The sequence below is a fragment of the Schistocerca piceifrons genome, chromosome 4 (assembly GCF_021461385.2).
Source record: "Schistocerca piceifrons isolate TAMUIC-IGC-003096 chromosome 4, iqSchPice1.1, whole genome shotgun sequence".
Lineage (NCBI taxonomy): Eukaryota > Metazoa > Arthropoda > Insecta > Orthoptera > Acrididae > Schistocerca > Schistocerca piceifrons.
In genome coordinates, this window is record NC_060141.1 from 347,279,676 (window position 1) to 347,293,395 (window position 13,720).

At 43.3% G+C, this 13,720-nt stretch overlaps 1 pseudogene; it reads left to right on the top strand.

Annotated features, from left to right (window-relative positions):
* Positions 1–2,123: 2,123 nt before the first annotated feature.
* LOC124797032 lies at positions 2,124–2,241 on the top strand (annotated as a pseudogene).
* Positions 2,242–13,720: the final 11,479 nt, after the last annotated feature.

Consider the following 13,720-nt stretch of genomic DNA (forward strand, 5'->3'; position numbering starts at 1 on the left):
CAGAGTAAGGGGAGATAATAGAGGTAAAAATACACTGACATGAAGACGATCATGGGGGGAACAATTAAAAAAGTCATCATAACGTTAAAAAATACAGTCGGCGATTCTCAAAGAAGACACTGAATGCACATGCAAAGGTTAAAAGTCGGCCACAGTATTAAAAACACTCCAGAACAACACACTTAAAACCCACTTGGAGCACACAAGATGAAGAATAAAGCTGCCAGGTGGGACCCGCCGAGGGAGAGGCCGGAGAGGATGGAAAAAGAGCCGAGAGCAAGGGGCAGCAGGCGTGGTGGCGGGATGAAGAGAGCAGGGGCGTCAGCGGGAACACCAAGAGGCAGGAGACTGGTGGGGCAGGAGATGAAGGGGGAAGACAAGGCGGGAGGGAGTGCAGAGACACTGAAAGGGAGCACAAGAGAGGCAGGAGGAGTAGGAGGGGTAGCCGCTCAGGAGAAGGGAGGGGGAGGAGAGGTAGCCCTGAGGAGGAGGCAGGAAGATGGGGTTAGAGGTGGTAGAAAGGGTAGATGTCAGGGCGATGCTGGATGTTGCGTTGGGAAAGGAGGCGGAGGGTGTGGAGATGGAGAGAGGGTAAGACACAACGGTGAAGATGCGGTTTGTAGCCGGCCGAAGTGGCCGTGCGGTTAAAGGCGCTGCAGTCTGGAACCGCCAGACCGCTACGGTCGCACGTTCGAATCCTGCCTCGGGCATGGATGTTTGTGATGTCCTTAGGTTAGTTAGGTTTAACTAGTTCTAAGTTCTAGGGGACTAATGACCTCAGCAGTTGAGTCCCATAGTGCTCAGAGCCATTTGAACCATTTTTTTGCGGTTTGTATGTCGTTGTCAGTCCTGTTAAATACATTCGTGTCGTCGTGACACAGTGCGAGCACACGTATTCAGACATCGTAAAACAACATAATCTGTAAATGCCTGCAAACAGTAGTCTGCAGCTGTGGTCTAATGCATGTGTGTCTAGTGATGCGTTAACGAACATGTGCATTTACAGATTATGTTGTTTTACGTTGTCTGAAAACGTGTCCTCGCACTGTGTAACAACGACACGAATGTATTTAACAGATTTGACAACGACATAAAAATTCCCCTCTTCTGCCTTTACCCTCCCTGTCGCGTCTTCCCAGCACCATTCCCCCCCCCCCCTCTTATGGCTTCTCGTTCTCCATCGGCTCCTTTCCCCCCTCCGCACCTTCGTTTTTTCCTCTTCTTCCCCACCCGTTTTTCTTTCCCATCATCTGTCCAGGTTTCCCCCCGTCTGCCCTCGGCTGTGGTATGTCATATTTGCCAACATTTTAGTGCAGTGTTCAAGTGAATGTTCAGTGTTGTTCGTCTTCCAAAGTGTTGCGAACAGAGATCATGCTGTCGCTGGGTGTGAATTTTATATTTCTTGCGAACAGAAACCAGAATGTCGCCGTGTTTTTTAATTGCCTGTTTATTATTTTACCTGTCTGCTTTGTATGTATTTTAGTAGCATTGTCATCCCTTTGTTCTATATTTTAAGCTCCACGATTTTCCGCCGTGTTACCATTTAAGTCTCCGATTTTATCACCTGTTTTTGTTATTTATTGTCTTCGTCTTTTTAACACAAATTCCGTAGGCTGAAGAGCGGCATACTAAGCTGCTGCCAGCCCGCCCCCTTCGGGGGGAATCGAAACTCAATAAAGAAAAAAAAAGACATACAAATGAGTCAGCTTACATTCCGTTGACATGGCTTAAAGCCATAATATCAGCACTTGATAATGGCCTCAGGCCGAAATTGCAATAGTGTAATAAAAACCTATAACAAAAAAATGGTTCAAATGGCTCTGAGCACTATGGGACTCAACTGCTGAGGTCATTAGTCCCCTAGAACTTAGAACTAGTTAAACCTAACTAACCTAAGGACATCACAAACATCCATGCCCGAGGCAGGATTCCAACCTGCGACCGTAGCGGTCCTGCGGTTCCAGACTGCAGCGCCTTTAACCGCACGGCCACTTCGGCCGGCAACCTATAACAGTCACTGGCGTAAAGGTGATGTCCTTCAAAAAGTCAGCACTAGAATTGAAGGGCTGATGAAGGAGCAGAGTGAGCACGACACATATTAATTTCCACTATTAGGTGTCCGGGCCAACGGCCTTGCCGCAGTGGTAACACCGGTTCCCGTCAGATCACCGAAGTTAAGCGCTGTCGGGCCGAGCTAGCACTTGGATGGGTGACCATCCGGTCTGCCGAGCGCTGTTAGCAAGCGGGGTGCACTTAGCCCTTGTGGGGCAAACTGAGGAACTTCTTGATTATAAAGTAGCGGCTCCGGTCTCGTAAACTGACGTACGGCCGGGAGAGCGGTGTGCTGACCACATGCCCCTCCGTATCCGCATCCAGTGGCGCGTGTGGGCTGAGGATGACATGTCGGCCGGTCGGTAAATATAATGTAGCTCAAGTTAATGAAGGACTCATGTAATAATAATAGGGATTGCATCAATTCACCTGTCTCATAACGGCTTGCGGAATGCATTTGTTTCAATTCTCTGTTGCCTGTAACTGGCGCGGTGAAGAACAAGTAAAGTATTTTTAAATGTGGAAAATCAGCGGTAGCAGTGGCTTCACAGACAAATGTATTTCACAGCTGCGTAACAGATGAAGAACAGTGTCTGCAGCAATTAGTATGGATAATATGCTTAATTAATTACGCCAGCAGTAATATCCTATTCTACATGTAATTATTTAAAGACAGTCCTAGGTTGCACAGTGCTCGTTATCTGCTCAAAAACGACGAGTCTCGCGTGGTTACGGCAACATCAGGCTATCTCGTGCAAGGTGACGTGACGATGCCCTGACGGGTGAAACACGTCGTTTTCGAGCCAGAAAAAAGCATAGTGGAACTTTGGACAGTCTTTTAATATTAATCAGAACATAACATCGAGGGAATGGAATAAATTATATTCTACATATGATAGTCCCTTACTTCTCTGTTTACAGTCATAGCATAGACGATGGACCAGATATAAACAATATTTCTGTAGCTCGGAAGGGCAAAAGTAAAGTTTTCTATATGTATTTTCAATACGACTTACGTTTTTTAATTGTTAGAAGTGCTATACACTATGAGAAAAAAGGGAAAGAAAAGCACCACAATAATATTCCTGAAATGGAGTGACACACCAAGAATCCCGAGCTGAGCCCACAGGAACATTTCTGAGATGAGTAACAACTTGATTTCGCTCCAGACCGCAGCGTCCGGTAACAATACCGTCTCTGGTTTCGGCTCTTGAGGAAGACGCATCACGAAGGAGTTACCCGAATCGCGAGGAACTCAGTAGATGTGCTGTACATGTAGACAAACAAATTGTTACAATTTCAAAAGAAATCTGGATGATTCATTCAAGAGAAAAATATTGACAATTTTTGAGCAAGTCAATAATGCATTGGACCGCCTTTGACACAGATGCAAGCAGTTATTCGGCTTGGCATAGATTTATAGAGTTGTTGGATGCCCTCCTGAGAGATATCATGCCAAACTGTCCAATGTACAAGTTAGATCGTCAAAATCCCAAGACAGTTGGAGGGCCCTGCCCATAATGTTCCAAATATTCACAATTGGTGAGAGATCTTGCGACCTTACTGAGCAAGGTAGGGTTTGGCCACCGCGAGGACAAGCAGTAGAAACTCTCGCTGTGTACGGATAGGCATTATTCTGTTGAAATGTAAGCCCCAGACAGCTTGCGATGAAGGACAACAAAACGGGGAGCAGAATATCGTCCACGTACCTCTGTTCTGTAAGGGTGCCGCTGATAAAGACCAAAGGATTCCTGCTACGAAGTGAAATGACAAGAAGACCATCATTCATGGTTGTCGGGCCGTATGGTGCGCGACAGTCAGGCTGTCTGCGGTGTCTCCAGACATAGCTTCCCTGATCGTCTGGGTTCAGTTCGAAGTGGGCCTCATCAGTGAAGACAATTATACTCCAGATATTCCAGTCAATGAGATTTCAGGCCGAAGATGTGCTCGTAGACGCTCCGGACACCGGTGGGATACCAATCTGACTGTTGCCCGCCATACGGCCCGACAATCAGTGGTCCATTTCATTTCATAGCAGGACCCCTTTGGTTGTCACCCGCGACACTCTTACAGCACAGCGGTATGTCTACGATATTCTACACTCCGTTTTGTTGACCTTCATAACAAGCAAGCCTGGGTCTACAATTCATTAAGATAATGCCCACTCGCACACGGCGAGAGTTTCTGCTGCATGTTTCCTGCTTGCCAAACTCTGCCTGTGGTGTCACCGCCAGACACCACACTTGCTAGGTGGTAGCCTTTAAATCGGCCGCGGTCCGTTAGTATACGTCGGACCCGCGTGTCGCCACTATCAGTGATTGCAGACCGAGCGCCGCCACACGGCAGGTCTAGAGACACTTCCTAGCTCTCGCCCCAGTTGTACAGCCGACTTTGTTAGCGATGGTTCACTGACAAATTACGCTCTCATTTGCCGAGACGATAGTTAGCATAGCCTTCAGCTACGTCATTTGCTACGACCTAGCAAGGCGCCATTACCAGTTACTATTGATGCTGTAAAACATGTACCGTCAAGGGCGATGTTCACCAATTATGGATTAAAGTTAAGTATTCCAGCAGCTACGTACTATTTTTGCTAGTCTCATTTCCCTGACCTGTTCCAGACCTCACGCCAGCCTGCGTGAGCTTAAACGCGTGCCTTTCGGCTTCCTCCTAGTGGATTGGCTGTCTTGTCAATCCACACCACTGCCTGGGCGAGCAAGGTAGCCGAGTCTCTCCCCAGTTGAGAACATTTTGAACATTATGCTTAGGGCCGTCCAACCATCTCGAGGTTTTGACGATATAAGGCGCCAGTCGGTTAGAATTTGGCACGATATGCCTGAGGAGGATATCGAACAACTGCCTCAATCAGTACCAAGGCGAATAACTGCTTGCATAGTCCTGAGATGACCTATATGCCGGCCGCGGTGGCCGAGCGGTTCTAGGCGCTTCAGTCCGGAACAGCGCGACTGCTACGGTCGCAGGTTTGAATCCTGCCTCGGGCATCGATGTGTGTGACGTACTTAGGTTAGTTAGCCTTAAGTAGTTGTAAGTTCTAGGGGACTGACGACCTCAGATGCTAAGTCCCTTAGTGCTCAGAGCCATTTGAACCATTTTTCACCCAATGTGTTGTTGTCTTTCTCAGTTTGTGAAGCTATTTCTCGTAAATAAATAATCCAAATTGTCTGTAACTGTAATCATTTATTTGTCTGTTCATGTACATCACATTTACCGGTTTCCACCTCATTGAGATAATTCCTTTGAGGTGTGCCTTTCTTTTCTTTTTTTTTTTTTAGAGTGTATATTAACAAATTCTACAGGTATTGACTACCAAACTTTTGTCAGCCCTACGCCGAGTTCTCGGAAGGTGGTAACTATAGTCACAGGTCTGCACACATGTAGAACCGACGTCATTTTCAGTGGATTTCTCATGAGGGGAATAGGTTAATTCGTAAGCTCTCTGATCGCGGTGGGAACATCGTTTACATAGCAGTACAAACACATTAGAGATACCGCAATGAGCGTTGTCTGCCCAGAATAAATGCAGCCGATCGCTTTCTGACGTGTTTACCCTTCTTGCTAACTGAGAGCACTTCGTTCTCGCTGCTGAGCCATCCATTATCGCTACAATGAGAGGCAAAACAGAAATATATTTATCGCTGGAGTGTGAGTGCTGTGTGCAAATAAGACCTGGCTCTGCAGGAGTGTATTTTTTTGCTTCTTTGTCAATATAGTCGTAGCAGTTACACAAACATTGATGGAGAGCGTAAGGGTACACGTTAATATTCATAGATGTGCCCAACATTAGGTGTTAGTTCATGAGAAGTTTGTGACTATTCTCATAAATATTGCTTCCTTCACTTTTATGTGCTACTTTTTCCGTTTAATAAGTATCGATACATATTGCATGTTGAGAATGAAAAACAAGCAAATACTGAAAGTATTTCTAAGATATACAATTGAAGGAGAAATTCAGAGAGAGAGAGAGAGAGAGAGAGAGATAGAGAGACGGGGAAAGAAAATATTGAGGGAGTGGGAGTAGAATAGGTGCGATGAAGATCGGACAAAGAGGAATGAGGGAGCGGAGAGAAAGAGTAACGGAGAGAAAAGAGCGAGTACGAGAGGAAGGGAGAGAACGAGAGAGAAACATGGTTAAGGGAGAAAGTGAAGGAAGAGTTGAGAGTTAGCAAGCAACAGGAAAAATAAGCAATAGAGCGACAGGTGGAGAGATGACTAAATACTCAGCTCTGCTTAATAAAAGTTTGTTGTTCGAACCACCATTCGGCCGTCCATATATACTTCCATGTTTTTCCTACATCGCTTCAGGCAAATGCCGAAAAAATTCCTATGAAAACAACACGACCGGTTTCCCTCTCTATCTTTTTCCATTCCAAGTAACAGCGTAGTCACTAGCAATCTTATTGTCGCCAGCCTTTCCGTATTTGCAGGGGCAATAATCTGGATGGATGACTGATCTGGAATTGTAATATTAGCGAACGTGACTCTGCTTTGTTGGCACTACGAACGACTAAAGGCAAGGGGAAACTGCGGTCACTACATTTCCTGAGGACATGCAGCTCTGCTGTATGGTTTAATGATGATGGCATCCTCCTGAGTAAAATATTCCGGAGGTAAAACAGTCCTCTATTTGGATCTCATGGAGGGGGAGGGGGCCACATCGGAGTTTATCGTCATCAGAGAAAAAATATCTGTCATTTTATGGCTTACAGCGTGAAACATTATATGCCTTAAACAGGTAGGTAGTTTAAAGAACTTGAAAAGGGAGTTACATATGGCGGGAATTAGCGAAGCGAGATGGCATGAAGGACAGGTTTTTCCTTTTTTTTTTTTTTTTTTTTTTTTTTGTCATTTAACCACATGTCAAACCCACCGCCCTGTCAACTAAGGTGGATTGTTAACCTACTGAATTCAGTATATGTGCACCAAGTCATGGTCTCTTAGCCGTTGCAGTCCCAAGAATTTAGTTTGTGAGTGACTGCACCGTTACCCGGCCCTAGCCAAGAGGAGGCAGACCAGATCTTTGCTATCACATGCTGCATACGTGGTTTAGCGTTGCATTACAAAAGTATTACAATGTTTATAAACCTTTAACAAATTTACGAAAAAAGATGAATTAAAATCAATATCGCTTTCAATAAAGTATGAAGGATGAAGGAGGAGAAAGATATATAACGATAGACAGATAGCACTTCTACAAAGAAGAATGACGACTAAATTACTGTAGATATAAAGTGAGGAGTGAAGTAACGAGATAGAAGTCTGTTTATAGTCGTTATAGAAAAGAGAGAGATAGAGATCTAAAGTTATATAGAGGAATAGAGAAAGTAACGGGTTCCCTTACACCAAAAGCAGATAGGTTAAGGAAGTACATGCTTATCAATTCAGGATCAAACAGATGTAAAGCAGGAGTAGTTCCAATAATGATTAAGAAGATAAGAATGTAGGCGAACTGTTACGAACAACACAGTGATCACATTATCATAGCCGAGATAAACAGTGAGCCTAGAAGCACCACAGAAGTGCAAGAATACGAGTATGTACCTACTAGGTCCGCAGATCATAAAGAGATTGGAGGAATTTTCTTCTCGAGTTATTAGTCTTCTGACTTGTTCGTTGCGGCCTGCTACGAAATCCTCACCTGCGCCAACCTTTTTATCTCAGAGTAGCACTTGTGTCATACGTGCTCAGTTATTTGTTAGATGTATTCCAACCTCTGTCTTCCCATACGGTTTCTACATTCTGCCTCTGCCGCTGCTTCTAGTGTGATGGAAATTATTCCTCGATGTCTTAAGTGTGTGTAAAGTTTATTTGAAAATATACTTCTGAAGTGTTACAACATCTATACTCTCGTGACTGGTAGTTTCGTGTTACTGAAGTGATAGCGTAATTCAGTGTGACAGATGATTTTTAAATTTAATAGGTTGAACTGTTTTATTTAATTTGAAAATAATGACGAAAAGAAGTGAGAGTCGATTATTCTTTGCATACAACCTCTCAGATAATTTTCATTTTTAGGTTCGTGTGTAGGAATGAAATAAAATGTACGCAGTCAGATGAAAAAGATTATTAATGAGGGCCGTCGTTTAATGGACCATTGTGCTTTCACTGGGGATTTATTTTCCACCTCTAACGCTGGTGATCGCACCTGAACCTAACTTAATGCTGTTGCGCGTCACGAATCGGGAAAGTGCAAAGTTTGACAATATCACGGTATGAAATATTCATCTCCCGATAGCCAGGCGGCCACAACTTTTATTTAAAATTTGAGCAGTGGCTGGGCCAGAACCCGGGACAGAGAACGCTTCGATTAGCAGTCAAACACGGTACCCCCGGACAACGGATCGCTGAAAGAATAGGTAATGTTATTCACTTCATTAATGAGAGATGAAAATTGAATTGTGACGGGGGATCTGGGATTCGGCTATGTGAAAATGATGAGACATAGTTTGAGAACGGGGACTGTGGGAAAGGAATTAATCGACAATCCACCAGTTAGAACTTTACAAAGAGTACATTTAATCACCGGAAACACGTTTTTGAAGTCTCTTGAAAAAACGTTGCATAGGTGGAAGAAAATGGATGGTGTCGGTTGGTCATATAATGTTGAGACAGAGATATAAACAAAAAGTTTTAAATTGTAAGGCATTTCCAGGGGCAAGTGTGGACTCCGACCATAATTTATTGCTTGTGAACTGCAGATGAAACCTGCAGAAACCGCAAAAGGATAGGGAACTAATGAGAGGGGAACTACATATATTGAAAGTAAAAGTTGTTGTTGTGAGTTTCACATCAGGGATTAAACAACTATTGACGGAATCAGGAGCTCTTACAAATGGAAGAATATTCGGCAGATGGACTGGTCTGCCCGTTCCCCACATAGGGCACATGAGGGTTGCTTTGGGGCGGCGTACTGCAGCCAGTGTACATGCACCAACGATCGTCCAACAGTTGTCTACTGCACTTGTGCAGGAACGTCCTACTACCGAAACTCCATACAAACATTGTGGCCAGCATGGGAGCACTGTCGTCCGTGGTGACCACACACCCTATTAAGAACCATATCCTGTCTTCTATAACGTCCAGGAGGCCCTCCTAAATAGGGGTAGCTTCAGTGCCATTCTTGTTCGTCCCATTGCGTATGTATTTCACTTACCTTCCGTGCTATATTGTAGCAGTTATTTCTACGTATCGTCTAAATTTCGAGTTATGTTACCTGGCAGTTACACATCATGCGAAAGTTTTGTACACCAGTTGAGTTATAATTTATTTATTACTCTTTGTATAACACTAAGGGCTATGGGAGGTAGAAGAACTTCTAGACAAAATCATTGAAAGGTAAGAGAAAATAAACGAAGATGAATTGAGGGAGATGATACTGCAAGAAAAATTTGACAGATTACGGAAAGAACTAAGTCGAAATAAGTCCCCTGAAGAACACAATATTCGCTCATAATTGCTGAGGTGTTTGGGAGAGGCGGCCTAAGAAAATTGTTCCACCCGACGTGCAACACATCTGACACATTACAATGAAATGAACACCCCTAGCTGCATACAGGCGTCGGTATAAGTCAACGTGGACAGTTGAAAATGTGTCCCCCGACCAGGACTCGGACCCGGGATATCCTAGTTACATGGCAGACACTCTATCCATCTGAGCTAACGAAGACACAGAGGATAGTGCGACTGCAGGGACTTATCTCTGGCACAGGCCTCCCGTGAGACCCACATTCCTAACTCATTGTCCGTACCATCTTCACACACACACACACACACACACACACACACACACACACACACACACACACACACATATATAAGGCTCACCGGCCATTTGACCATATTCTTCTGTGCCAATGCACAGGTACGGGAACTGGCAACAAGTCGCGAGTAATGAGTATAGTGGGCAGTGGCACTATAAATATAGTGCGGAACAATAAGTTGTGAATGTGGGTCTCACGGGAAGCGTGCCAGAGATAGGTCCCTGCAGTTGCACTATCCTCTATGTCCTCGGAGGCTCAGATGGATAGAGCGTCTGCCATGTAAACAGGAGATCCAGGTTCGAATCCCAGTCGGGGCACATATTTTCAATTGTTCCCGTTGACTTATACAACGCCTGTATGCAAGTAGGGGTATTCATTTCATTGTAATTTCATTCTAACGAGCTGCATGGTCACCGATGGTATCTCTGCTTTCGGACATATCCGATAGAACAGATACCGTCTTCATATACATCTGAGACAGGCGAAGTAGATTCATGATTCAAGAAGAATATACTAATTACAACAAACGCAAGTGGTCACAGAAGTAAATAATACCGACCTATTAGTCTAATAAGTCATTGTTGGAAAATACTGGCACGAATTATTTACAGCAGAATGGAAGTACTGACAGAGGCTGAACTCGGCGAAGATCAGTTTGGAAAAATATAGAACTACTTGTTGCAATACTCAGCCTATTTCGAGATATAGCATAAAAAAGCCATTTTTAGCATATGCAGATCTGTTGAAAGCTTCTGACAGCACTGACAGAACAACATTCTTTGAAATTTTGACGGTAGAGGGGACAAAATGGAGACAATGAAAAATTATTTACAGCTTGTGTAGAAACCAGACTGTAGACATAAGAGTCGTAACACACGAAAGGAAACAGTAGTTGGCAAGGGAGGGAGACAATATTGTAGTCTACCCCGATGTTATTGAACGTGTACATCGAGCAAGTTGTGAAGGAAACCAAAGCGAAATTTTTGAATAGAAATTAAATATCGTGGAAAAGAAGTAAAAAACTGATGTTTACTGTAGTCCTGTCAGAGACTGCGAAGGACTTGAAAATCAGTTTCACGGGATGGATAGTGACACTAAAAGACATTATAAGATGAACGTCAACAAAAGTAGAAACAGGTAATGGAGTGTAGTCAAATTAAATCAGGTGAAACTGAGCGAACTAGATTAGAAAATTAGACATAACAAACAATTGGGGAGCAAAATATCTGATGATGGGCGAAGTAGAGAGGACATGTAATGCAGACTGACAACGGCAAGACAAGTGTTTCTGAGGTCCAGAAATTTGCTAACGTCGACTGTAAATTTCAGTGTTAGAAACTCTTTTCTGAAAGAATTTGTCAGGAGCGTAGCATTTTACGGAACTGAAACGTGGGCTATAAGCAGTTCAGACGAGAAGGGCATAGATGCTTTTGAAATGTTTTGCATCATAAGAACGCTGAAGGTTACGTCGACAGATAGAACAACTAGTGGATGACTAATGAATCGATTTGGAGGAAACAAATTTTAGAACAAGCTGACTAAAAGAAGGAATCGTTTGAGAGGCCAATATTCTTGAGGCTTCAAGGAATCGTCATTTTGCTGATTGACGTTAGCATGGAGTGAAGGAGCCTAAAATTGTGAAGGTAGACAAAGGATTGTCTACAGTAAACAGGTATAAATAAATGCAGATTGCAGCAGTGATGTAGAGATGAATAGATGTTCAAGAATTGACATGGACTGAGAGCTGCAGCACCCCCGTCATCGGACTGAAGACAGCAACAACAACAACGTAAAACTGATACGCGTGTGCTGGAACTTGAGAAAGCGTGTTATGATACATGTGGTTTTAACGACGCTATTAACGGCACCACATTGTATGATCCACAGTAAGTTTGTTAAAACACAGTATTTATTACCAGCCTGAACCAGATTAATATGTTTTTAAATTAATCGAATTTTATCCGTAATGGATGCAACTGAACACCGTGACTGTTCCTTTATAGGGTGTAGGATAATAACCTCTACCAGTGGTTTTACATTGAATTACATGTCTCAGTGCTCGACGTTGGAAATCACTGGTTAAATAAAATACAAATAATGTGATCAAGACTACATAGATCCAAAACATGCTTTGTAGAGTATTATAGACTTATAGCTAGAGTATTCATGTCTTTTCCGCACTACATTCATCAGATTTTTTCAAATACATCTCGATTTTTTACGCTTTAACTGTAAGCAGTGGTTGGGAATGGAGTGAGACAGGGTTGTAGCCTATCTCCGATGTTACTCCATCTGTATATTGAGCAAGCAGTAAACAAAACAAAAGAAAAATTTGGAGTAGGAATTAAAATCCATGGAGAAGAAATAAAAACTTTGAGGTTCGCTGATGGCATTGTAATTCTGTCAGAGACAGCGAAGGACCTGGAAGAGCAGCTCAACGGAATGGACAGTGTCTTGAAAGGAGGATATAAGATGAACACTAACAAAAGCAAAACCAGGATAGTGGTATGTGGTCGAATTAAGTCGGGTGATGCTGAGGGTATCAGATTAGGAAATGAGACGGTTAATGTAGTAAATGAGTTTTGCTATTTAATAACTGATGATGGTCGAAGCAGAGAGGATATAAAACGTAGATTGGCAATGGCAAGGAAAGCGTTTCTGAAAAAGAGAAATTTGTTAACATCGAGTATAGATTTAAGTGTCAGGAAGTCTTTTCTGAAAGTATTTGTATGGAGCGTACCATGTATGGAAGTGAAACGTGGGCGATAAATAGTTTAGAGAAAAAGAGAATAGAAGCTTTCGAAATGTGGTGCTACAGAAGAACGCTGAAGATTAGATGGGTAGATCACATAATTAATTGGGAGGTATTGAATAGAATTGGGAAGAAGAGAAATTTGTGGCACAATTTGACTAGAAGAAGGGATCGGTTGGTAAGACATATCCGGAGGCATCAAGGGATCACCAATTTAGTATTGGAGGGCAGCACGGAGGGTAAAAATCGTAGAGGGAGACCAAGAGCTGAATACACTAAACAGATTCAGAAGGATGTAGGTTGCAGTAGATACTGGGAGATGAAGAACTACCGGCCGGAGTGGCCGTGCGGTTGTAGGCGCTACAGTCTGGAGCCGAGCGACCGCTACGGTGACAGGCTGGAATCCTGCCTCGGATATGGATGTGTGTGATGTCCTTAGGTTAGTTAGGTTTAATTAGTTCTAAGTTCTAGGCGACTGATGACCTTAGAAGTTAAGTCGCATAGTGCTCAGAGCCGTTCGAACCATTTTTTTGATGAAGAACCTTGCACAGGATAGAGTAGCATGGGGAACTGCATCAGACCAGTCTCTGGACTGAAGACCACCACAACAACAACAACAACAACAAATGTATATTATATTTCATGGTAAATATTGGCACTTCCACTTTATGCCTTTGATATAACAGATGTATATACACTTTGAAACCACATGTGTTTCAAAAGACTTTTAACTGTTACGTCGAAAAAATTAAGTTACGTTGTTAAGTTTTTGTTTGCTTGCAGATATATGTTTACATTCATAGTTCACATTGCAACACCAGCGTCATGATACCACAGGCTGCCGCTACAGAAGCTAAAATAAAATAGTGCAGTCCAATGATGAAGTCGTGCATCGCGTAGTAATTTGTTTTTAGCAGCAGTGGAAATGTTGCCCTTGCGTCACGTCAATCCAGACGAGTAAAGAAGACATCTGGCCCACATGCAATATTTCCGCTGCTGCTGAAAACGAATTACCACACGATACACCACTTCATTATTGAACTGAAATTGTTATCTAAAAGTGTGCTGTACTGCTGTAGTGCGGAATGGGATGGTCAGCAGACAAATAAATTTCCTGCAGAAAAAAAGGTACACCTGG